This window comes from Macaca nemestrina, chromosome 3, assembly GCF_043159975.1.
Source record: "Macaca nemestrina isolate mMacNem1 chromosome 3, mMacNem.hap1, whole genome shotgun sequence".
NCBI classification, from domain to species: Eukaryota; Metazoa; Chordata; class Mammalia; order Primates; family Cercopithecidae; genus Macaca; species Macaca nemestrina.
In genome coordinates, this window is record NC_092127.1 from 93,177,193 (window position 1) to 93,203,706 (window position 26,514).

The 26,514-nt window shown below is 35.8% G+C and overlaps 1 long non-coding RNA gene across 1 annotated transcript; it reads right to left on the reverse strand.

Moving 5' to 3' along the window:
- On the reverse strand, positions 1 to 26,514 carry LOC105464212 (uncharacterized). The gene is made up of 4 exons (XR_976711.2): positions 26,476 to 26,514; positions 17,869 to 17,931; positions 1,393 to 1,447; positions 1 to 91 (listed from the first exon to the last, which is right to left on the reverse strand). It is a non-coding gene; the product is annotated as an uncharacterized lncRNA (long non-coding RNA).

Below are 26,514 nucleotides of genomic sequence, written 5' to 3' on the forward strand. Positions count from 1 at the left end.
ACAGGAACTCAGTACAGGGACTGTGTAGACAAAGGTATGAAGCCAGTTTTTCCAAGGGGCTTTTATTGGCTCTGTAAGTCAAGTTTGATGCCTAAAAGGAAAGCACACCATTCCAGTTAAAGTCTTGGTAAAATAACCACTTTCTCCGATTGTATCCTGTTATAAATGAAAACAGATTCTTATTGCACTGATGCAAATAACTGTATTGTCATAACAGAATACAGTTTCCAAATTCTATAAAAATCAAATAGAAACAAATAAATGCTCCAAATTTTGTTCACAGGAGTATACTCCATTTTTAAAATGTGTAAATAGCTTTTAAAAAGGTTTTCTTGACTCTGAAAAACAAAACAAAGGATCAGCAACATTTTAATCAAAAAGTTACAAAAATTACTTCAGACTCTTATTAATCTATGCAGTTAATTTCTGTTCTGCTTGATATTCATGAATATTTCAGCTATCCATGGTTCCTAAGGTTTTTCCACTATTCTGATGTCACAATCTCCAAAGTTATCAGAAATTTGCATTCAATAGCACCTGTTAGAGTTTTATAGCTGATTATAAAACCACCTTCTAAAGAGGTCTAAAACACGATAACAATTGTCCATGGATGACAAAAAGTTTCAGGGCAGTCAAAGACACAAGTGACAAGGAAATTTATTACCTCTGTGGGACACAATACTTTAACATAACAACTACAATAATTACTAATAATGTACATTAAGTCATATCATAATTATAGGCATTTCCCATAATTCTGGAACACATATCAATAACATTTATACAAAAACAGCCCAAAGAAAAACCAAACACCATCTTACATTTGATAATTCTTCTTGTATAATTTTTATACAAAATAAGCCAAATATGTCATTTTTGGAGTTTAGGGAACCTATTAATATCTTAAAGGATTAGGTCAGAAAAATGCATACTTTATAATTTGACTTTGAAAGTTTGTCAAATATTAAACATTAAAGGTTACAAAATATTAAAGGTTACAAAAAGGATCACAGGCCATTGTATAATGTCATTCATTTAACCAAAGTGACAACACAATTTCAAAAAAAGGCAAAAACCTTCATTCTCTGAGAGAGGACACTTAATTTTCTAAACAATAAGCCCTAATAAAAACAGCAAGAAGCCAATTAAATTTGTTTTCTAAAATTTTATGAACAACATGAAATTTTTATCTTGATCGTCAGATACAACTTCCATAAGCCTTTATCACCTTTAATAAGGAGTTGGTTAATGCCTCCAGAAAACCTTGTTAATCTGACACAGGGGCCCATATACTGGTGTTGTATCAGTGTGTCTTTGACATTAATGATTAATTTATAGAGAAAAAACTTATTTTCTCTCTCTGAATCAGCCCTTACAATTTCACACACCTACCTCTTCTGCAATAGTCCCTGGGCCTTGAAGAGTTGAATAGCTTCAATTTCTGAACCTGTAACTCAGAAATGCAGTTTATTTTGATTGACATCCTCTACTGGACCTGAAGATGAATCTTTGTTTTTAGTGTTTAAGATTTAGCAGGACTTATTGTTCTTTTTAGACCCAAAAGTTAAAGCCCTTTAACTCAATGTAACAAAGACTTTAAAAGTGTATACAGGAAGATACAAGAATTTAATAACCTTAATTTAAAAAATTTACATCTCGGTTTTTCCTAAGCAAACCAAACTTAATAATAATGGCATAGGAATTCTTTCAATAAAGGTAAAATCTGTTAGGCCAGTTACCAAAAGGCAAAATTAAAAAATTTCTGAGGTGCACAGCATATTATGTTGGAAGAAAACATTTCCTTTAGACCTTTAAGTAAACATTGTTAGCATCAGGCCACAAATAACAGAACTCAAGGAGGAAAAAGAAAAAAACTCATACGAACTAAAAATGAGTTGAAGGAGAGTGTTACTGTTTCACACCTTTTAAAAGGGGAGAGAAAACCAAAATCAACAAAATGTAATAAAAGTTGAACTTTGGATTAAAAAAGTATTTTAAAAGTAAAATCTCTTATAATCTATTAAGAGTAAATTAAACCCCTTAAGAAAATTGCATTGTTCTAATTCTTTAGCGTGTGTGTTTTTTAAACATTAAACCAAATCTCCAGAAAGACAATTATAATTTCCCTTTAATCATAGACAACTTGATCATATAAGAGTTTTTGGTTTTTTTAAATAAATCCTTTTATTGTGACTTTTATAGACTGTTTATGACATGCTTGGACTTTCAGGTTTGTCCTGAACATCCATCCTTCCGTCTTAAACAACCAGTCATTTTATTCTAGGAATGAATTTACCACACAATAGTCTTTCTTACATGAAATTATTTCTCTTTAAGCTCTTTACCACAGAAAACCCTCTTTTTGTAACTTTTTTTACGTCTCTTTTATTTCCTGGTTCTTTTTACCTTGTTTTATACATGACTTTTAAATAAGCTTTGAATTAGACAAAAATTGCTTACTTTTTTTAAAAGGACACACTTTTTTTCCTTATGGAAAGAATGTTTTCCTTCAAATATATCTTTATTGAAAAATACCCAAATGATGAAATATTTATTATTTAATTTAATATAACTTTAGAGTCTAAATTATGACAAGTTTGTCTACAAATATTTATCCTATTTACCTAATTATTTTAATTGTTTGCCTAGATTATTTTCAAAAACCACTGTGACTGTCATTATTTGAAGTATGAAACTGCCATTGCAAAATTATAACTGAGACTGTGAAAAATATTCGACCTAACTGACTCCATCTTTTAACCTCCAAGCTGTCCTTGTTCATTCCTGGGCATAGGCTGAACTAACTTGGGGAGAAACTTAGTTTATAGTTTAGCTTTGAAGAAAAGATAAGGATCCTTTCCCAAAACAAATTTTTCTGTTTGTTGACTAGACGACTTAGAGCCACGAGATTAAAAGTTATGGCAATCTTACTAAATTTCAAATGTAGCTATTTTTATTAAACCAATATCAATTTCTTATTTATTAAAGATTACACAAGCAGAGATCATTCTGTCTTCAGCTGGGTCTAAAGTTTTGTACCCCATATGCCAAATTTTGACACCTTAAAGTATTTGGCAGTGTTAAGTATGAAATTGTTTGATTAATAAATGTAAACAAAAATGTATGCTGGAAATTCTTAAGACATTTCTAATATTATTTTACTAATAATTTTAAAGCTAGCTTATTAAAGATTTTACTTAAGTTGCATAAACTTGAGCAAGAATTTGAGTAGCCTTTTCCTGAAGTATTTGATTCAAGTGCTTTTACAAAGCCAATTAATTAGAGCTCTTTCATATATTTTCAGTAGTGAAACATTGTGTACACAACACATAAATATATACATGTATTAGACATGCTGATGGAAGTACATCTTACAGACTTATAAATATCTTTTTTTTTCCTATCTTAGACTTTCAGTTCTTGATTACCTGTTTCACAACCCTGGGCAGTTGTCAGCTAAATAGTCTTAAATTTACATATTAGATGAACAACTCAGGTGAGTGAAAATCAAATAGAAAAATTTACATCATCAGGTACAAAGAAAAAAAAGTCTAGCGCTGCTACAGGGAGATTAAAGATGGATGAAAAATCAAACATAAAATTACAGAAATCTATCATAGGATTGTATAAGGAGACCAATTTTATTTATATAGGGACTACTTATCTTGTGACTGGATCTCTGAGCTCTGGCCAGAGTCCACACTGAATCCCGAGTCTTTGAAAAGGGAGAATTATTATGAGGTTAGACTGTGATGCTGCTACAGTGCACTTAAAAAATTGTTTTTAAACAAATACATTTCTAAGTGTCTAAACCATACTCTTCCTTAAAAACCCAAGAGTAACCTTTGTTGCAGTAACTATTTTAGTCAAAAAACAAAACAAAACAGGTAACACAATACAAAAGTAGGCAGTTTAAGATCTGAGACGAACTTCTCTGCTTACATGTTTGGGTTTCCATAAGGAAAAACAGTGTTTTTTTTTTTCTCCGAAGAGAGTCTGGCACCTTATCCATTTTCTTTAAGGAACCCTGGCTATTATAAACTATTTTAGGTCCCCCATGCAGCAAAGGGTGCAAGAGAAAGGAGAGACAGCAGAAGTAAATGAAGAAAACAGAGTTCAGTCAACTGAGAAGAAGAAAAACTTTTGCTCAAGAAAAAGACAGGTCTTAGGAGAAAAACAAAAACATGAAGACATTTTAAATACAAACACATGCATATACATTTATACACACACATCTTGGAGGTTAGCTTTTAATTAAGCTGACTTTTAACCATTGAGCTCATTTAAAAATATTTTTAAATATCATTGCCATATTTCAGCCAGGACAAACTGTGCTATTTTAGGAGTATAGCCATTGCTCTTTCAGTTTGATCCGGCTAGCAAAAAGGTGGCCTTGTTATGTAAGTAAATCCCCTTAGTAGTTAAGATCAAAAACCAACCTACCTTCCTTCTTTCCTTCCTTCCTTTTTTTTTTTTTTTTTTCCCCTCTCCCCCACCCCACCACCTTCTTTGTGTGTGTGTTGGGGGAATTTAGCCCCTTCAGAGCCCTCCTCCATAATTTGGAACTTCCTTTGGCTTTGTTAAAGTCAGATAGAGTTGATCAAACCCAATGAGAAAAAGACTAAAACAACAACAAAAACAGAAACAAAGAACAACGACAAAAATCAGTTAAGCCAATGGGAACACATGGACACAGGGATGGTAATATCACATACTGGGGCCTGTCAGGCTATGGGGAGCAAGGGGAAGGAGAGCATTAAGACAAATACCTAATGCATGCAGAGCTTAAAACCTAGATGATGGGTTGGTAGGTGCAGTAAACCACCATGGCACATGTATACCTACGTAACAAACCTACCTGTTCTATAAATGTATCCCAGAACTTATTGGGGGAACCTGCCTCCAATATTTCAATGTAGGTTCTTTCTATTTTTCCGTAAGTGTCAGCTGGCTGAGAAATAAAGAGAAAGAGTACAAAGAGAGGAATTTTACAGCTGGGCGGCCGGGGGTGACATCGCATATCAGTAGGACCATGATGCCCGCCTGAGTCTCAGACCAGCAAGTTTTTATTAAGCGTTTCAAAAGGGGAGAGTGTGTAAGAACAGGGAGTAGGTACAAAGATCACATGCTTCAAAGGGCAAAAAGCAGAACTAATAAGGGTGTAACAAAGATCACGTGCTTCTGAGGGAACAGGACAAAGGCAAAAAGGAGAACCACTGATAAGGGTCTACATTCAGCAGTGTACGTATTATCTTGATAAACATGTTAACAGAAAACGGGTTAAGAGCAGTGAACAAATTTACCAGGGTGGAGTTTTTCCCCACCCTAGTAAGCCTGAGGGTACTGCAGGAGACCAGCGAGTATCTCAGTCCTTGTCTCAACTGCATAGGACAGACATTCCCAGAGTGGCCGTTTACAGACCTCCCCCCAGGAATGCATTCCTTTCCCAGGGTATAAATATTAATATTCCTTGCTAGGAAAAGAATTTAGTGATCTTTCCTAGTTTCATGTCCATTTATAGGCTCTCTGCAAAAAGAAAAATATGACTCTTTTTGCCTGACCCCGCAGGCAGTCAGACCTTATGGTGGTCTTCCCTTGTTCCCTAAAAATCACTGTTATTCTGTTCTTTGTCAAGATGCACTGATTTCATATTGTTCAAACACACATGTTTTACAATCAATTTGTACAGTTAACAAAATTATCACAGTGATCCTGAGGTGACGTACATCTTCAGCTTACGAAGATAATAGGATTAAGAGATTAAAGACAGTCATAAGAAATTATAAAAGTATTATTTGGGAACTGATAAATGTCTATGAAACCTTCACAATTTATGTTCCTCTGCCATGGCTCCAGCTGGTCCCTCTGTTTGGGGTCCCTGACTTCCCGCAATAAAAACATAAAATAAAAAATTTAAAAGAAAAAAAATCAGTTAAGCAAAACACATGTTCATACAACTTACATGATTACTGAGCACTCTAATGGTAAGGGGAAATTAAGACTAGCAGATAGTTAATCTTAACTTGAGCCAAGACAAACCCCAGTTCAGTTACTTACCAAGGGATGGGTCTCAGGCTGAAGATTGCTTTCTACCATCCTAGAAGCAGGCAAAAAAACTCATTTTGCCTGTAGGAAGCAACTTAAACTCCATAAAGGAGTTACCTGCCTTCCATTGTCATGGAAGCAGGAAAACACTTGCCTTCCTTGTGTTGGAAGAAAGTAAAACTGCCACCCACTGACCCTGCAAAAAAGGGTTGCAGAGCAAAAAAACTTTAGATCTTGACCAAATCTGGGGAGATCAATGATTCTCTGGTGGGGGTGCTTCCAGGCCTCAGCAAATTGTGCTATTGCCCATAAAGGTAGCTCAAGCTGGTACCAAGCACCAATAGGAGATTTGCCAAAGGTCAGGGGCATCTCCACTCAGAATCCCTGCGTGGTTACCAAAATGTGAACCCTCAAAATCTGAGACAGGTATCAGTTAATTTAGAAAGTTTATTTTGCCAAGGTTGAGGATGTGCCCTGTGACACAGCCTCAGGAGGTCTTGATGACATTTGCCCAAGGTGGTCAGAGCACAGTTTGGTTTTATACATTTTGGAGATACACGAGACATCAGTCAACATAGGTAAGATGAACATTGGTTCAGTCTGGAAAGGTGGGACAACTCGAAGTGGGGAGGAGGCTTCCAGGTCATAGGTAGATAAGAGATAAATGGTTTCATTCTTTTGAGTTTCTGATTAGCCTCTCCAAAGGAAGCCATCAAATATGTATTTATTTCAGTAAGAAGTAGGGTGAATTTGAATAGAATGGGGGGCAGGTTTTCCCTAAGCAGTTCCTAGCTTGACTTTTCCCTTTAGCTTAGTGATCTTGGGGGCCCAAGATATTTTCCTTTTATAAAGGTATTCTTCATTTTTGTTGAAGTATTTTTTTCTCATTTCTAACATTTTCTTTTGATTCTTTCTTAGCGTTTCCATCTTTCTGTTTACATTACACATTTTTCTTGTATATTGTCTATTTTTCCATTAAAGTCCTTTACGTATTCATAGCTATCATTCATAGCCATTCCCCTCTGAAAATTCCAAAATCTGTATAAAAATCTGAGTCTGGTTATAATGCTTTCTTTGCATCTTCTTACTACATTTTTTCTTGCTTTGTGAAAGGACTTATACTTTTCTATTACCAGCTGGATATGATGTATCAGGCAATTGGAATTTAGGTAAAAGTCGTCTAGTGTGAGACTTTATAATAATCTGGTTATGAGCTGGGTTTTGCTTAATGTTTTCTGTACCTGTAGATAGCCAAGGCTTTAAAATTCTCCTAATGTCTGAGAGTCATTATTTTTTCTTTTTGTAATTGTGTTTTCCTATTCCTTAAGTAGAGCCTGTACTTTGCAGCTCTTTCAGCTAGAATTCACTGCTATTATACTGGAACCCCTTTGAGATGATGGTAGAAGTAGTAGAAGAGGATCACTTTCTAATCTTATGATTAAATCCCAGTCTTTCAGTATATCTGGGTTTCTGGAATGTAATATGTTTCTTAGCTCCATCACCATCTTCATTTATGTGATACAAGAAGGTTAGAAAGAGCTGAAATTTGATAAATGCTCTTCAACATAGATTGCATAAGTCTTGGGAAAGTCATTTCCCCTCCATAATAGACCTTTGTTATGGAGGCTACTATGGCTGTCTTTCAAATTGGTTACATTTCGTTCCTCCTGCTAGAGTCACTAAAGGATTGATGTTTTTCTGTTTGTTTGGCTTTTCACCATGAGAACCTTATGGAGTTACTAGAGATAAAACCTATGAATAACTGGGCACCCTTGTCCCCAAACCTCACAGGTAGTTTCCCATTCACATGCTTATCCACTCTCCAGCACCAGTAACTTTCCACAATTACCATTTAAGTGTTTCTATCAGTTTATGGCTCCAGTGGCTTCTCTTCCAGATGTTACAAAGACTTTGACTTGGATAACGCATAGTTGAGACCCTGAATCCCATATAGTAATTCTTTCTATTTTCCTGTCTGCATATTTTAGTATGGTGGTTGGCCTGCTACCTCAGTTCACCAATGAGTCTAAGAAAAGTAATTGATTTTTAGATTGTTCAGCTTTTTCTTCTTGTTATAAAGACAAGTGACAACTTCCAAGCTCTTCACATGTCACATCTGAAACTGGAAGTCTATGAGTCTACATTTCAAAAAAAGGACTTATTTGTGCTTTAAATAACGCATATCACCAATTATAACCAGAAATTGACAGACTGTATTTAAAGAATGGACATCAATCCTCATTAAGAACCATCTCTTCCAGTTCACATCTGTTCCTCAGATGGTAGCATTCCAAGAGGTTCCAAGCAAGTCTGTAGCATTGGAGAGAAGCAGCATTCTAAGAGGTTCCAAGCAAGGTTTCCTCATCTGTAACACTGAAATTGGAGCAATCTGCTGGAAAATGCTCAAGTTTTCACCACATCCCTTCAACTTCTACTTTATTGGCAATCACAAAGAAACCTGAAACCATATGGTAGGCCTGTTTCTCTTGGCTTTTCACCTCTTCTGAATCTTTGCCCATTGTATTCTTACTGCCTGGTGATGAAGACTCTCTCCTTGACCAAACATTTAGACAGGCTCCCCTGAGACCTCTTTTGACTAGGTCTTATGTTTGTGCCCTATATTAAACCTGCCTGTGTAAGTCTTAACAAATAATCCTGCTAAGTCAATACCCCACTCTTTGATATCTGATCAAATTTGATATCTGACCAAGTTCTTCATCCCCTACCTTTGATGTGTAAGTTCTTGGCCAGGATTAATAAGCATCTGTAGGTCAGTTTAGCAACAATGCTCCTACCCTTGATGTCTCCTCGTAGTAATTTCCCTTAGTAATTCCCCCGAGTCTGCTCATCAGCTATAAATCCTCACTTGCCTTGTTGTACTTGGGGTTGAGCTCAATATCTCTCTGCTGTTGCAATGGTCTTACTCTTTATTGCAGGAATCTTAAGTAAAGTCATCTTTAACATTTTTGAGGAGTCAGAATTATCTTTAACACTAGTAGCTTTTCAATATGTTCAAATAGATTTCTAAAAATGTATTCTGTCAATTCTTTAAAAATTATTGAATGTGAGGTAGAAGTTCAAAATAACCTAAGTATCCAGCTTGGAGTGAAGTGGCACAATCATAGCTCACTGCAGCCTTAAACTCCTGGGAAGAGTAATACTGTTTGAGGGCATAAGAGCATATACCAAGCATTGAGCTAAGTATATAACATAAAGAATAACCTTATATAACAGCCTTAAAATAGTATTATACCTAATTTACAAATGAAAATGAAAGAGTAAAATATATATGTAATCTTCCATGATTGTACAAATGATAAAAAATTGAAGGCTGAATTCAACCACAGATTAGTTTGGTTCCAAAGATATGTTTTAGCATTACTTTCCACAGCCTCTCCAAGCATCTTGACTTTAGGAAATTACTAGTATGAAGTTGTACATTGTGGTTCATATAAGACTTTTTGTCTTATTCACTCTTCTTAGAATGGTTTGGTTCTGGGTAATATCTATATATTTTTTCTTTCTAGACGTTTTTCTCCACAGGAAAATTTTGTATAGACTGCAAATGCAAAGCACAGATTGAAATACATCAAAACACTAATTTTTAATCCTTGTAATTCTTTGATCCTATCAGTGTTTCCATTCTACCTATTGAAAATTAGAGATTTTATAAAGTAAATAATATTCCAAAGACAACAATTGTGTGGGGGAGAGCCATTTTTGAGCTCTAGGCAGTTTACTCTGAAGTTCATACACTTAACCTCGATATTACGTTACCGTCTTTGGTATACTTGCCATGTTGAAGTTGTATTTTGACAGATTAATGATATAGTAATATTTTCCCTGCTTATAAAGTCAACCATTCATTTCAATTTATTTCCTTGTGGCTGTTAGTATATAAAAATTCCGAGTTATTTTAATCATGGCTGATCTATTTATCCATAAAATAAAAATTATTAAAATTTATTTCATTGCATTGTATAGTTAGTGCTTAAGATCAGCTAAGAAGTTCTATTTCTGCTCTAATCAATAATCCCCACCTCACACCATCTCCCCACCACCGCTTCACCCTTAATCATCTTGTCCTCTTCTCAGGAATGACATTACTGATACATGTTAGTTCCATTGACAGCTGTCACCAGAACATGGAAATCCAAATATTTCTTTCAGTTATACTACTAAAAATATGCAGTACTTCACATTTATATTGTATTGCTTACAATTCTACCCAAAACTGGGATAACCACATCTTTAATAAGGAATATGAATATCGTCATGGGGAAAACTTGTGTCCATGGACTTTTAAAAATATCAAAATGAAATGACAACACTTTTGACAATTAAAATATGTGATTGACAATAAAATATGTTTATCAATTTTCAGGGAATTCTAGAAATATTTTAACTTTATTCTTTATAAGTATAAAAATTGTTAAATGTATATTTAGAAGTTTATATTTATACAATATAAATTTAAAAAATAAACTTGTGGCAGGTGGAGATACTGCCTTTGTGGAGATTGCTTAGTTATTTGTTTCTGCTTCATCATTGGCATCTCGTACAAATTTCTGAAAAGCTAACTAAACACTAACAAGGCTTCAACTGAAACTTCCCAGAGAAGACTTCACTCTTGAAGGATATTGATAATGGCATATGAAAATGTTGACCTCTAAATGAATTATCCTTTGCACAATGTAGATTAGCACAGGTTGGACATACAGGCATATTGTAAAGTCAGGCAGTCACCATTCATAGTTGAGATCTGCCTACAGTAGTTACTTTTTTTTTTTTTTAATTTTTTATTTTTTGAGACGGAGTCTCGCTCTGTTGCCGAGGCTGGAGTGCAGTGGCGCGATCTCGGCTCACTGCAAGCTCCGCCTCCGGGGTTTACGCCATTCCCCTGCCTCAGCCTCCCAAGTAGCTGGGACCACAGGCGCCCGCCACCACGCCCGGCTAGTTTTTTGTATTTTTAGTAGAGAACGGGGTTTCACCGTGTTAGCCAGGATGGTCTCGAGCTCCTGACCTCATGATCTGCCCGCCTCGGCCTCCCAAAGTGCTGGGATTACAGGCATGAGCCACCGCGCCTGGCCCTACAGTAGTTACTAAACATTAGAAACCTAATTAAAGGAAAAGCGACATCACCCCATTCTTGAAATGTTTCAATTGTTGAGAAAATAGATGCACATGAATCAATTTCATGAAGAAGTAACAGGACAACATGTACATATACAATATAGATCCCTGAGCTGCTATTGGTACAATTCCAGCTCCAATATAACTTAAATTATTTTTAATATGTTTTAAAATAGCATGATCAGTGGGGATAAATAGGTTTTCTCTTTTATTAAAAATATTTCTTTCAGTGCAAATTTATTGCATACAGAAATATGTTCATATGTTGAAGGAAAATGGAATAAAACAGTTTACTGCAAAATAAGGTATGATAATGTTATGAATACTTGCAGATAAACCTCTATCACATAAAAGCTAGTTCCCATCGCAAAACTAGTTCTTATGGTTATTTTCATTATAAAGGAGAGAGTGTATGGCATATGGTGAGAAAATAAGGAAGGAAATTGTCATTTATTTTGCCAGGTGTCTGCCTCTGAGCTGCAAAGATTCATATGTATTATTGCATTGTATCCTCCCAACATGAACCTCTTGAAAGCAAGAACAGCATCTTAAAAAATTTGTTGCCTAGTGCTCTTAAGCATGATTTCCTAGTAAACGTTGGTTAAATAAATTAGCACATGAATGCGTGGAGTGAAATAATATGTAAATGAACATGCAAATAGAATAATTTTTGAAAGGTGAAAGTTTTTGGAATATGGGAACCCAAGTTCAGAATGGTAAAGTTGTATAATTTCTTACTTTGTTTTTTGTTTTTTCATGACAGAAAACAACCTCCTATCATTTGCTTTCTATTTGTACCTTTTATTTTAAAAAGTATTTGATCTCATGTATATCATGTTATTTATGTTTTATATTTTCCACTTCATTCTAAAAAAAAACTCAATTTCCTCATTTAATTTAAAATACTGTGCTCAACTCTGACCATTGTTTTCTATTCTGTTTCTCTTGAAATTCTTTTCATTTCCGAAATCATATTTTGAGGTTTTTTGGGGGAACAGGTGAATATTCAATAGTTACGGTGTTTTATTAATGTAGCCTTTCATTATCAATAATCAAATTTCATTGATTATGCTGAAACCTTAAATTCTTCTGCATTTATTGTGTTTCAATGGAAGCCGTTTGCTCCAATCCTGATTTTCCTTCAAACAGATAGTAAGTTTCTCTTAATTGCTCATACATCTTCATAGATGAAGAATGTATCATGATGTTCTGTCTCAGTTCATGCTCAGGACTCAGAAACTAAAACAATAAAACAGGAACTAGGACACTCAAATCACAAAGGAAAGTGGTAAACTATCCAGCTGGGACAGGCGATACAAGCAGTAGTGATTTCTCATTTCTAATCTGTGGTGATCCCAGAATGGTGGTTGCAGTATAAAGAGACAGAAAAATTTCACTATGAAATTGTAATTTATATACTCAACTGAGGGAGGCCTTCCAACTAAAATAGATCGGAAAAGCTATGGGACACATCCAAAGTTTTATTCTGGAACAGGGAAAAATAAGACTATGTAAACTGAAAGGACAATGCAGAAAAATAAAGCAGATGACATCATGTTGTATCCAGATCACTTGTAGAAATACAGAAATTGATTAATATAAGTAGGCTCTTAAGCAAGTTGTGACTTTGCTGTTGTTTCTTTCACTTTTAAAATCCCATACTGGATAGCCTCACCTCTCACTGCTGATAGAGATATTTGCAAGAAATTTGCCCTTGACAAAAGCCCCTCATTTTGTCCTGTAATTAGAATTAGAACTAAATCATGTAGCCTGCTTCACTGTGATAGTTAAGTTGGCATACCCTGAGTTAAGTATTTCCTGTTTGTTTCTCATGAAGATTCCCCCAGGATGTCCCAAGAACAACAACAACAACAACAAATGCATAGGTTTCATCTCCCAACCTTACTATACAAGCAGTAGAAGTGTATCCTTTCTTGTTGATTTTTCAAGCTGTTTATTTTGTTCACATCTTATACAGAATAATTTCTGTTTCAAATTTTGCCTCTTTTCTTTATACAGAAAAGATAGTTCCTTCAGGTTATTCATTGTGAAACAAGACATCTTCTTGAATTTTATATTGTATTATAGCTTCTATTGGTTTTTTTCCTTTTCCTTGGGCATAACATTTGTGTGAAAATCTTTCTAAGTATTAAATTTTGTTCTATACTCTATCCTACATCTATAACTTACATAATTCTTGCAACTGAACCCAGTGAACCTCTTTACTGTCACCACCATCTACCTACTCATAAACATCAGATATCCACTGGGTAAACAATCTAATTTTGGGAATACTGAAACAGAAAGATCAAGAGGTACATTGCAGAGCATTTCTCAGATTGCAGAAACTAGATAAAGTACAGACTAAAGAAAAGAACCAGGGGTGGTGGAAAATGGCCTGGAGGGAAATAAATAGAAACACAGTGTTCTGAAGAGTTCTCCATACTGGCATTGAGATAAAAAGTCTGGAAAATCTAGTGTCACATGAGGAGTGAGGAAAAGCTCTGAACTTTTATATCCAGTCCAGTGAGATATTCAATAAATGCTTTTCCAGTAAATGAGTGCATGATGTTCAGTAAGAAAAGAAAATAGAGGGCATGAGAACTGTCTTTGAGAATTTAGACATTTGTTTTTATGAAATAAAAAGCAGACTTTGAATAACTCAAAGGGTTACTTTTAGATTGAAAAGAGAGAGATGAAAGAACAATCTTTGTGATCTACATATCACATATATATCCTAATATATCACATATATCATGTATATTTATATATATCACATATCATATATCACATATATCATGTATCAATATACCCATGATATGTGATATATATATACATGAATATTGTTGCTATTTCTTAAAGGGCAGTTTAAAAATACATGGAAGAAGTATTATAACTCTTCCAGAAGATAAGCTAAATTTGATTGCCTAAGTTCTGCACTACAGTGAGAATAGTCTAGAGCCCAAGATATATAACACGCACATATATATACATATATATACAAGTGTGTGTGTGTTTTCTGTGGGAGAGGATAGCTTTCTAAAAATATGAGGTTTCTAGTAGTAGAAATCATTCATTTACCAAATATGCCTCTGATAATACAGGTAATGGGCAAGGTCTGGGTTTTCAGTGGTGACCAATTTAATCTTGAACTCATAATGGAGAAAGTAGGAGGGTAGACAGATGCTGTACTACTGATTTCATAATAATTGGATTGCAACTTAAATAATTGTTATGAAGGAGGACAGTATAACACTATGAATATTTTAACAGGGATCTCAGGGATTAAGGAAGTATTATCTGAAGAAGTGGTATGAGGGTTTCAAGTTTAATGAGAACAAATTTTGACTAAAGGAAGGGTGGACAGAGTGATAAGTTACCAGGCAGTGCGTGTAAAGGCTCTGGGCAGGAAAGAGAATGCTCAGTTTGGGGAACAAAGAAGATAAGTGTGGCAAGAAAGGTGAGATAGATGGAGCACATGGTGCCCAACACGGATTAGAGAAAAGGTGTTTAGTGGCGGCTGCCAAGGAGCTGGGTGAAAGCTGACACAGGGACCCCATACCCAGAAAGCCACCTTGCTTCCCTCCAGGCGAAGACAACCAGGTGGGAGGGAGTCCCTGGCAAAACTCTAACTGGCCTGGGCACTAGGAGCCACAGAGGTTCTCAGTTTGCAACAGGGAGGAGCCTGACCCCTTCCCTTCCTGTGTGGACTCTGGGATTCAGTTGGCAAGGCAGGAAGCTCATGGGCAGGAACTCTTGGCCTCACAGACAGTCCCTGTTCTCCCTTTTTTCTTTTTCACCCAATAAAACCCTGCTTTACTCATTCTTCAAACCACCTGCAAGCTAAATTTTCGTGTCTCTGGGAGGTACGAAGACCCATCTTCAGCCGAACTAAGCAAAAGTCCTGCAACACAGGGAAGAATTCTCAGTCCATTAACCCAACTGAGTGTATGATTTAGAGTCAACTCTTTAATATTCCAAGACTATACCTAACCAGCCACTCCTTAACACTTTACCTTTCTAGTGTAGATACTGTGAAACCTCTCAGAACAGGCAGGGCAAGACTGGGACCCCTTGAAGGATGGTTCTGTTGTAATGGAAAATCTTTGCAATTATATAATCTGTGAAAAATTCTTCTCCCTTCTGAGAAGGATCTGTGAATCCTTCTATTAAGTTTTGTATATTTCTTGTTCTTTTCTAATTGCAATGTTTTATAGTTTCAGTAGTTTCTTAAAATATTAAATAATTATGCCGATACTGGACATATTTATATTTTTCCTGACTTTTAATGTGTCTAATGTCTCTTCCTTAAATATTGTGCTAGCCTTTTCCTTAAAACACTTGTAAAAATCATATTAAAATATATTTATTGAATTGCAGCCTTTTAAATGTTATATTTTAAAACAGAAATGCATGTTCAATATTTAAAACTATCTTCCTTCAGTATTTAAAACTATATAAGACTATTCTCTACTTTAGGAATTAAAAATAAAAAATCTGATGGGGTTGAAGATGGTAAGATCATAATGTAGTATGATGAATGGAGGTAGCGACTTTATGATGATTTCAACAAATATCTACATGCCTCTTTTATGGTATTGCTATTTGTTAAAGGACAGTTTAAAAATACGTGAAAGAAGTCCTCAAACTTTTCTAGATGATAAGCTAAATTTGATTTTCTAAGTCCCACACTGTAGTGAGAACAACCTAGAGTGCAAGATAGACATGTGCTTATCACTACATTGTCTTTTCCACTGGGAATCCCACAGATCCTATCTAATATCACAAGTCATACCTTTTAAAGCTAATAGCTATTATCTCTTCTCCTGGATTGTTTCCTGGCTTCCCTCCCTCACCAAGATTCAGAATGTGTCCCAGTGATCATTATTTGACTTAAAGGTACTTTATTGTCCAGTGTAAGTGGAGGACAAAGTAAGTAATACTCTCTATTAAGTTCCCTCTATCTTACTTGCCAGACACAAAGGCTGTCCAGAAGAAGGTCATGCAATCAAAACAAAGGCTTGGAGATCTGTGTGAGAAATTCTGCTAAAGATACATGTTGTCTTCTTGGAGCAAAATGAAAATCAGTACTATTTATTATGATGCCTTTGTCTGTATCACATAAGATGTCATCAAGTGGTCCTATGCGGAGCCGTCTCACAGCATATGATCCCTCATAGAGCATATGATTCCTCACAGCATAGAGTTTCCTCAGCTGGAAATTCTACCAATGTGGTGTAATTTGAAAGAAAGGAGAGTTATAAATTATACACCATTGTAATTAAATGTGAAATTGTCGCTCATCAGGTGGCCCCATCATTCTTAAAGACCTTCCCAGCTCATTGCACTGGACTTCTTAATTTGGTTCTTGTGATGTAGTTAATTTTCTCTGTAATTGAAAGAATATCTATTGCAAATGATTTCTAGGAGCAAGTGAACATGATGATTTGCTCAACTGGTCAGTGGGTGTTAGATTCTTTTCCTTTATTAATTTACAGTGATTTCTGTACATCCTCTGAATTTCTAACTTGATTCCAGAAAAGGCCATGCATTCAAAAAGTGGCCTTGCAGTTGCCTGTAATCAGTCATCTTGCTGTCAGTTTTAAGGATGGGGGAAAAAATGCTGGCAGATCAGGTGGACGCAGAGGAAAATTAACACAAGGTAACCTTAGGTTTATGACACTGAAAAGCTAGTTAAGTGGACTGTGGACTGTGCACTGTAGTAAAACACCTCTGTGAATTGTAAAGAAAAATAAAAGCTCTCCCTGGAAATGCTTCAAAACTACCTAAAGCAAACTATTTTATATTTTCTCCTGTGGGGAAATGACTTTGATTAGGTTTATAAGATGCTTAACACAGCAGAAGGAATACTGTTTGATGATATTTTCCAAGTGTATTGACAACAGTGATGATTCTCATTTGGAACTGGACATCATTTCAAAATTTCAACAAATACTTCAATCAGTATGGGTTAAAATTAAGTTTCCTAGTCTTTCAAATAATTACCTGACTCTTAATGTGATGAGTCCTTCCGCTGTTACCTTAAATTTGCATAGCACCTCTCTAAGGAGCACAAGTGATTTCTAGACCATATCTCATTAATTTTTCTAAAATCACTCCCAGGAGACAAAGCCAAGAGAAATTAGAAAAGGCTTTTTCTACCTAAAAAAAAAAAAAAGTCCCTTCCATAGTTAAAATATCTTTCATCCATGTACAGAGACTCTGTATAACTGATGATAGTTTCCATTGTTAAGCACCCAGAGATTCCTCCAAAGATGTTCTTTAAGCTTACTTTTTATTTGTAACAACAACTTAAAAGAAAAGAAATCCTTTCTGAGCTATTTTTTGAAGTAACAAAAAATTGAAAAAAGTACATTTGACACAGACTTGAAGGGCTTAGTCAGGCTACTGTGCAAGAGAACAAACTGCATGAAAGTAGTTGATGATATTTATTGTAAGTCTGGGGATGGGAGGTTCCAGGGGAGTTTATAGAAAACACAAGTTAAGGTTCAATTTACTTTTTAACGGACATGTGAAGCAACGAGGAGTCCTAAAACCATTGGACAGCCATTATGATGTAGTTAGTGTGCAAAGGTAATAGATGCTGTTAAAGGCAATCTTTCCCAACATACTGAAAAAAATTATGAAGTGCCAGCAAGTGTATTCAGTTTTTCAAATGTCAAGACTTACCTATAGGGAAGAGATGGAAGCTTGACACCCTCATGATACTCTGCCACATACCCCTCAGCAATTCTGTAAAATGATAGAACATTTGAATCTGTCTGGGAAAAAAGTTCAGAGAGCCATCAAAGTGCCAGAAATCTTATGGGATAGCTACTGGTTTCAACACGAATATAGAACTATACCCAGACTGAAGTATCGTACGTCACCTTCCTGTGGAATAGCCAGTCCTCACCAGGAATACTGGTGATGACTCGTCACAGGAACACTACTGAGTTTGGAAGATCAAGAGCCAGACATTGACAGAACAAGAAAAATAAGGTCAATAAGGCCAACAGAAGGAGAGCCATTTGAAGTTCCTTTGGTGATATATAATTAGACAGGACTCTAAAGCAGTATTAACAAGCAGCTGAAATAAGCAGAAAATCAGCCAGCTCAGGCAGCAGCCTCTTACAGGGAGTTTCCACTGTTCTTCATCCCAGGATTACAGAAAAGGTAAGGACTAAGGCCTCAGTCAACCTGGAGGAGCAGACTTGGTCAGGAGCTGGGAGTAATGTGGCAGGAGGGTAAACCTGTCCACAATGAGGTGAGTAGGTCTTGTCTGGGGTAATTAGTGTAGGAGAACCACTGGAAGTAGCTCTCACGCTAGACACAAGCAGTGACGGCTTCCCCGGCAATGAGAGAGGGAATGGGAGCGGCAGTATTTTGGAGAGGGTGTTTCAGTGAGGACAGCCATTCTTCACTGAAAAGTCTGCCAGCAAAATTCATCCCCAAGAGAAGCACAGGTCTTCCTACACTGTGACAGATGCCCAGCAGCATGGGATAGGCACCCAGGTCAGCAGCTTCACCAAAACCAAGAAGAACCCATGCAGAAAACAAATTTCCTCTGTCAGGATTATCCACGATTATCCACGAGCCAGTGCCCTCAAGGAAACACAAATTAGAACAATAACTCAAATGTCATGGATGTGGAAAGGACATGGAACCGAAAACTAAAAGACCTGTCTGGAAAAAAAAAAAAAAAAAAAAAAAACAACTCCAAGCTTTTCATATGCATAACTTTATCTTCATCCTATGACATAGATCTAAGGGGGTTTTACCACCACTTTAGATAAGGAGAGCATCATAGAAGAGTTAATTAAACTGCTAAGGTCATTTAGTATCGTATTAGAAATCTAGTCTCTTGATATATGGGGAAAAGCATAAGAATGTTTTCTTTTTTTAAGATAGAGCTTTAATTTCATTTATTTAAAAGATCAAATGATACCATAAATTATATTGACTAAAGGCTTACCCATTTTTCCTAAGCTTCTTAAACATCCCTGTAAACTGGTTCATTGTTATTTCTACATTGCTACTGCTTGTAAATTATTGTTAAATTTTATATTCATGTTTATGTTTGTACCTCTGATTAATATGGCTGTGGTTGAAATAATCTTAGCTTTTTCCCTCTCACCACTAACTTTACTCTTTGACTAACTCCCTTGTATCTACTATGGGCCATGCTATGGACTGGGCTACAAAGATGAATAAGAACAATCCTTCCTCTTTATTAATCCATTATTGAGTGGGGGAGAGAAAGATTAAAACTATAAAACAATAGTGACAAGTGCTAAAACATACATTGATGCAATGTGGTATTGGAAAAAGAGAAGTGACCAATTCTTCTTATTATTTTAGAATGTTTACACCTGTATCACTTGCACATTCTAGCCTGCAGATATTTTCAAAAAGATTGAAAATATTCAATATACTTCACATTATATTCACTTATATTATAGTCACACTTCACATTATATTCACAAGTGTTAGAGAAGTTCCTGTGAAAAGTAAAATGAAGCTCAGATGTAAAATGAATCACTAACATGATAAGTAAGTAGTAGACCCAGGATACAAATCTCAGGCTTCTAACTTTAGATCCTCTATCTTTCCCACTACAATGACACTGGAACCTAATGTGGAAAGAGGGATACCCCAGACTGAAGGGAGTGGGAGTAGAGAGAATGTGTGATCAAAGCTACTGTTGAGTGGAGAAATGAGAAAAAGGGACAAAGTCTTAATTTCCTCCTCTCTATTAAGGGGACAGTATGTCCTAACATGGGCATAGTTGTGAAGATGTAATGATACTGCAGGGCAGGGCAGAACCCTCGGAAAGACCTTAGGCATGGAGCTACCATTCTTGTTAGAGTACAGGAGACTTAAGGCTGAGTGAGTCTGGAAATTTGATAAACACAGATTCCCAGGTCATTATTGTGATCATAATCTAACATCTTAATTTCCTGTCCCGAAATGCCTTCTGTAATATGATTTTTCTTTTGCAATCTATGGCATTTTATTTTTATTTCTCTTAGTAAATCCCGTTTTATAGTTAAATCCAGTTTCTGGTCTTACTCTAATGGTGAGGTTGGCAAGAACATTTTAATCTTTACCTTTCTAAATCACAAATACAATGTTTAACAAATGGAAAATGCATGAACGTGTTCTTTTTTTTATATTAAGATTTAGATGAAACATAATATATAAGACTTCCAGGCCTATATTTATAGTTCTAATGCTTGTTTGCAATACTCAATATATATTTGAATGAATAAATAAATGTGCAATACCTATTTGTTGATAGATTAATGTGTTTGAAGTTCCTGAAAGTTATATTTGACAGGAAATACCTTATTTTGCATTCTGTTGTATATGATATATATGGGGGGTTTTGGCATACTTTACTTTAAAAACAAAGTAATTTATATAAAGCATATTTGCAAGTGAATAACCCCACATTTTAATGTATGTATAAGGCAGTTTTTTGAGTCAGCCAAACTCATTAGGTTGTAGTCAAGAAAGAGCATTTTTTTGTTCTCTTACAAATGTCTTCAAACATGATGTATTAGATCTCCTTTTCTTGCTATAGGCAAAATTCCAGCTGATCCCATCGACTTGTAGTGATTTTAACATCTTACAGTCTTAGAACAGTTTCATTTTCAGGGTGTTCATAAATTTAACCTAACCTAAGTAAAAACTTTAATCTCACAGTCAAGTTAAAGATTTTTCCCTCTTGGCTGGGCACAATGGTTCATGCCTGTAATCCCAGAACTTTGAGAAGCCAAGGCAGGCAGATCACTTGATGTCAGGAGTTTGAGATCGGCCTGGGAAACATGGTGAAACTCTGTCTCCACTACAAGTACAAAAATTAGCCGGGCATGGTGGCGCGTGCCTGTAATCCTAGCTATTTGAGAGGCTGAGGCATGAGAATCGCTTGAACCCAAGAGGTGGAGGCTACAGTGAGCGGCGATCGCACCACTGCATTCCAGCCTGGGTGAGACTGTCTAAAAAAAATAGACAAAAACAAAAACATATATTTTTTCCTGCCCTTCAGATCTGAAATAGGGAATAGCTCAATATAGAAGGGGGTACTTCATCTATATTTCACTCTGCATCTCTTCGGTTCTTTTCTTTGTGCCAAGGAAGGAGAGGAGAGACTAGGGAGGGAAAAGTTACAGGCTTGTTTACTTAGCTAGTGAGATTTTTGTAGTGATTCTCCATTACAAAACATCTTCTGTGGTGGAAAGTTCTCTAGAGTGTTATCCGTGACCTTGTGTGTCAGGGAGGAGGTTCTCATTGTTCAGTTAGCTCCCTGTTGCAGGAGACACAGTCTGATTAGTTCCCAGGACTTACCAGATAGATAGTGCCTGTTTCTGCCCAGGTCCCCTAACCCAGGCAGGCAAGAGGGCCTCTTGTGCAAGGTCTTTCAGGTAATTCACAACTGTTCACCTCTGTAGCCTATTGGCTCTCACTCACCCTTGTCCAGCTGAATGATACATAGCCTTCTCCCTTCACTGCCCTCTTTCCTCAAGCGGTTTTTTTTGTTGTTGTTGTTACTGTCTGCCTCAGTTCACCCCGTAACACATATCAAGTTCTCACTCTTCTACATTACATATCTTTCTATTAACAGCAGAGTATAGTACTAAAAATTCTTGCAGCTCAGCAAGCATTAACTGTAGCTGTGAAATGCCACTTCCCTTCGTCATTCTTCAAGAGATTCTCTTGCACCCACATCTCCATCCCCAGTCTTCTCATCATCACAGACTGTCTTGGAAGTTGAACTGGTGAAAAAATTACTCTCACAAATTCCCATTAGAGAACTCTACTCCCTAATAAACCCCAGTGTCTGCTTGTATGAGGTAAGATGGACAATGCTTTCCATATTGCATCGGTATGTCTGGGATACCAATTAAGACTATGTACACATTTATCTCTCATTTCTCAGCTTTGTGACCTAGCTTGGAGACAAGGAAGTAACGAATGATGAACCAAAAAGTTAAAGCCATCAGTTACACTAGATAGATGGATGGATGGATAGATAATTGCAGACAAAAGCTATTTGTTTGCTTAATGTTGTTGGTGATTTCCTGTGCATATGAGCAAAGCGAAAGGACAATAATAGGTTAAGGGACAGGCAGAGCCTTCCCTGCAGTAGCATGATATTTGGCAGATTGTGAGGTTTTGGCTATGAGTATGCCAGTTTTCCTAGGCTTTGAAAGAAATGGTAACAGCTGACTTAATACCAGACCCTGACCTCAAAAATGTTTACTCGAATGTGAATAAACAAATCTCCAACAACATGATGAAGTGGATGTTGGGGATTTGCTTGTCCTCTCCTTTCCAATATTTTTAAAACACTATACTTACACTGTTATCTTGATAGTGTGAAATGAATAAAAATTATCCCCAGTAGAGACTTCATTCTGAGTGAAATCATTTTTATTCATGTGGGGAAAAAATGGTTGGAAAAACTTGCTACAAAATTGTCTAATTTCAACATTGCAAAATAGAAATTGGTACAAAATGATCATATACATTTTCATTCAAGAAACTACCATTTTCTTTCATTTTATGAGAATTATAAAATAAAGTATAATTTTAATAATGTCTCAACATTCTATTGTATGACCCTATTATAATCTACTTAACAAACCTTAAATTGTTGGACATCTAGTTTATCTTTTAATTTGTGGAAGTTGGTCATATGAATTGGATTGTTCTTGTCACACTCAACTAAAACAGAGTTGAGAAGCCAGGGTGAGAAAGCACTCAGGATATGAAATGTAAAATGTAATCCTCGCAAGCCTGGCAGCTAAAACTGCCTGCAGTAACCTGAGACCAGTTTTCTCTAATGATTACATAAAAAACCTGATACAACTCTCAGACTGGTTCTGCCCACCACAGTCACTTACCAATTAGAGCTGGACAGATCTTCAAAGTCTTACTAGTACCAATGAAATTTCTCAAAGAGCAGTACATAACAGTTACCCTTTTAATAAAATCTCTAACTCTTTTTTTGCTCTTTGGAGAGCAGCACGCTTTCAGTCGTACTAAAGGCTGTGCCTCTTCAATCTGCATATTAGTTTATTTTTTTGTAATAGAAAATAAAGTGATCCCTTTTCCTCTACAGATATTGTGATCTTTTATTCACAAGTTTTTATTTTTAAAGCTGTTTTAATGAACATCTTTATAAAATTTTCATACACTTGGACCATGCCTGTAATCCCAGCACTTTGGGAGGCTGAGGCAGGTGGATCACTTGAGGTCAGGAGTTCAAGACCAGCCTGGCCAATATGGTGAAACCCCATCTCTACTAAAAAGACAAAAATCAGCCAGGCATGGTGGCAGGCACCTGTAGTCCCAGCTACTTGGGAGGCTGAGGCAGGAGAATTGCCTGAACCCAGGAGGCAGAGGTTGCAGTGAGCTGAGAACACGTCATTGCACTCTAGCCTGGGTGTTGCTAGGTTTTGAGATCTCCATCTCAAAAAAAAAAAAAAAAAAAAAAAAAAAAATTCACACAATAATCATTTTCTGAAAACATTGAGAAAATGAATTTAAGAATAAATATATATGCCTCTTATAATAAGTTTAATGCATGTCATCCAATTACGCTTCAGAAATGTACCAATTTATAACTCATAAGTATATGAAAGTTATATTTCCTCAGATTCTTTCCATTTTGTCTCTATACCTTCGCCAACTAACACATGGAAAAAATGGTACTTCATTTGTCTTATTCTTTTAAGGTAAAATAATTTTTCTATGCTTACTGGCCATTTATAATTTTCAAAATATTCATATATTTTGCCTATTGGAATAATCATTGGTGTTTCTTTGTATTCATATATAAACAGCATTTTTTTTCTCATAAACATTGTTTCTTGTCATTTGATATTTGCTTTTGCTATGTTAAATCTTCATGTATCAGTTTTATCTGGCTTTTCATTTCTTGGCTTCTGCCTGTGTTAAATATCAAATAGTTTGTGTAAGGGGGAAGCAAGCAGAGTTAATTTATTAGAAAAGGAGACATAAAGAGCAACATGGTGAAGGGAAGGTATGTATGCAAACTGCTCAAGAACAAATATGGATTACATATTTTCCCCTGTCTCTGAGCTTTTGAAGTCTTCTTTATTGAAATCTTACTGAAGATAATGTCCAGATATTCTTAGAATTGTTTTTAAAAGTTAAACCATAACCTAATTGTTATGAATGAGGTAATGATTTCCTAAGATGGATATATTAAGTAAATAATTGAGTTGTTTAATTTTAATGATGAAAGCTGTAAACCAAAAATAAGATTCTAAGGCCCTCCAATCATCTAAATGGACCCATCCCCTTGGCCAAGGGCATTCTAGAGTTAGCCTGAAAATCTAGTTTAGGCCACCATGGAAGAGGGGGTTGGATATGCCTCAATATACCCCTCCAGCATTAACATCAACACAGACCTTAAGTCTCATAAGGAACATTTACGATCTTTTCTCTCTGAAGTCTGATACTTGGAGGCTTTACCTGCAGGATAAAACCTTGGTTTCTACAACCTCTTACGGTAACCCAGACATTCTTTTCTACTGATAACTTTTTCAACAAATTGCCAGTCAGAACATTTTTAAGTCTACCTATGATCTGGAAGCACCCACCCCTGCCTTCCCACTTTGAGTTGTCTCGCCCTTCTGGATGGAACCAATGTAAATCTAACATGTACTGAATGATGTATTATATCTCCCTAAAATGTATAAAAGCAGGGTGTACCCTGACCACCTTGGGCAAGTGTCGTCAGGACCTCCTGAGGCTCTGTCACAGGTGTATCTTAACTTTGGCAAAATACACTTTTTAAATTGAGACTTTTCTCAGATACTTTTTGCTTTACAAATTAGTTATTCCTTTGATTACTTTTTATAGTGTTAACAGGGATCATTTTTAGTGAAGAAAATTATGAGATATTTTACTTTTTTCTTTATAAATTCATGAATGCTTTACTGTTATTTTTAAATAGGCATATATTCTTGTAATGAGAAAAATAAAATATATTTTGAATTAGAAAAGGCTTTTACCTCAAAACTGAGATGTGTCAATAAAATTTTATTATCAAGGAAAAATGACAATGTATATAATTTCGTCCCAAAATTTTATGTACACAGGAATCACCTGGGAACTTGCTAAAATACAGACTCTCATAGCGTAAATTTGAGATGAACTCTGAGTTTGGTATTTCTAACAGGCTTCCATGTGATACTGATGCTGCTGGTCTGCACTGCACTTTGTATAGCAAGCATAAGGAGATTATTTGTTTTGGCAGCAGAAAGAATTACGCCTGTTTTTTTCAGATTTTTTTTTGTGTAGAGTGTTCGTATGAGTTTTATGTCGCTTTGTTGTTTTTTTTAAATCTCCTAAACCCTATGACAAATAAATTAGATAGTGACTATAACTGAATTCTGGGCAGTGGTAAAAATTATGTAGCCTGTGCTGTTAAAATGTGTATGGCTAACAACAACAAGTGTATTCTTAATCTATAATTAGGCACAAGAGCCAAACTAGTTAAAAGAGAATGAATTAATTATTTCCCAATTGACCAAGTAAAGTCAATAGAAAACTTCTACAAAGTTAACAAAATTAGGATATTGGTATTTTAACTTTTACCTTTGCTTTCTTTTATGATTTGATGGGTTTTGGGCTGATAATAAGTTTTAGGAAGAGTAATATTATTTATGTATTATATTTTAGAACCTGCAAGGGTAGCAGCAATAGCAAAATATGCAGTAAATGGAAATTCTAACTAATATATACAATTTGGTAACTCTTTATTAAGAGATAGAGTGAGGAAAACTGCAGGAACAAGAGGCCTTATGGTAAGCCCCACTGATCTTGAGAGATTGTCAACAGTTTCTGAAACAGATTATATTCCCTTGTGCTTGGCAAAGCTTCAAATGAGCAGCTAAATGTTGAGATGGATATCCGAACTAAACCTCTGAACTTTTGGAGGGTCACCTGTCATCCCTGAATGTATAATCAGATCATCTTTTTCTCTCTCTGCCTCCCCTCTGGCGAAATTTCCAGCATTAATTCATGCCATTTTCTCATCTTTCAGCAGTTTTTCCTACTGTAGGCAAGGCAGTCACCGTCCAATCAAGAGCTCATTTCCATTGAGAGTTCAGGGACATATGACACCCTACTTTATATGTTTAAAATCAAAATAGACTACCCATCACCCTCTTCCTAAAAATAAAACAATCCTGCCATTCTTCTTATGAAAATTAACATTTCTAAGGGGTTGAGCACGGCGGGCAAACGTTCTCGGCCTACCTCTTTAACATGTTATTACCATCTCCCTCTCGGGTTGTT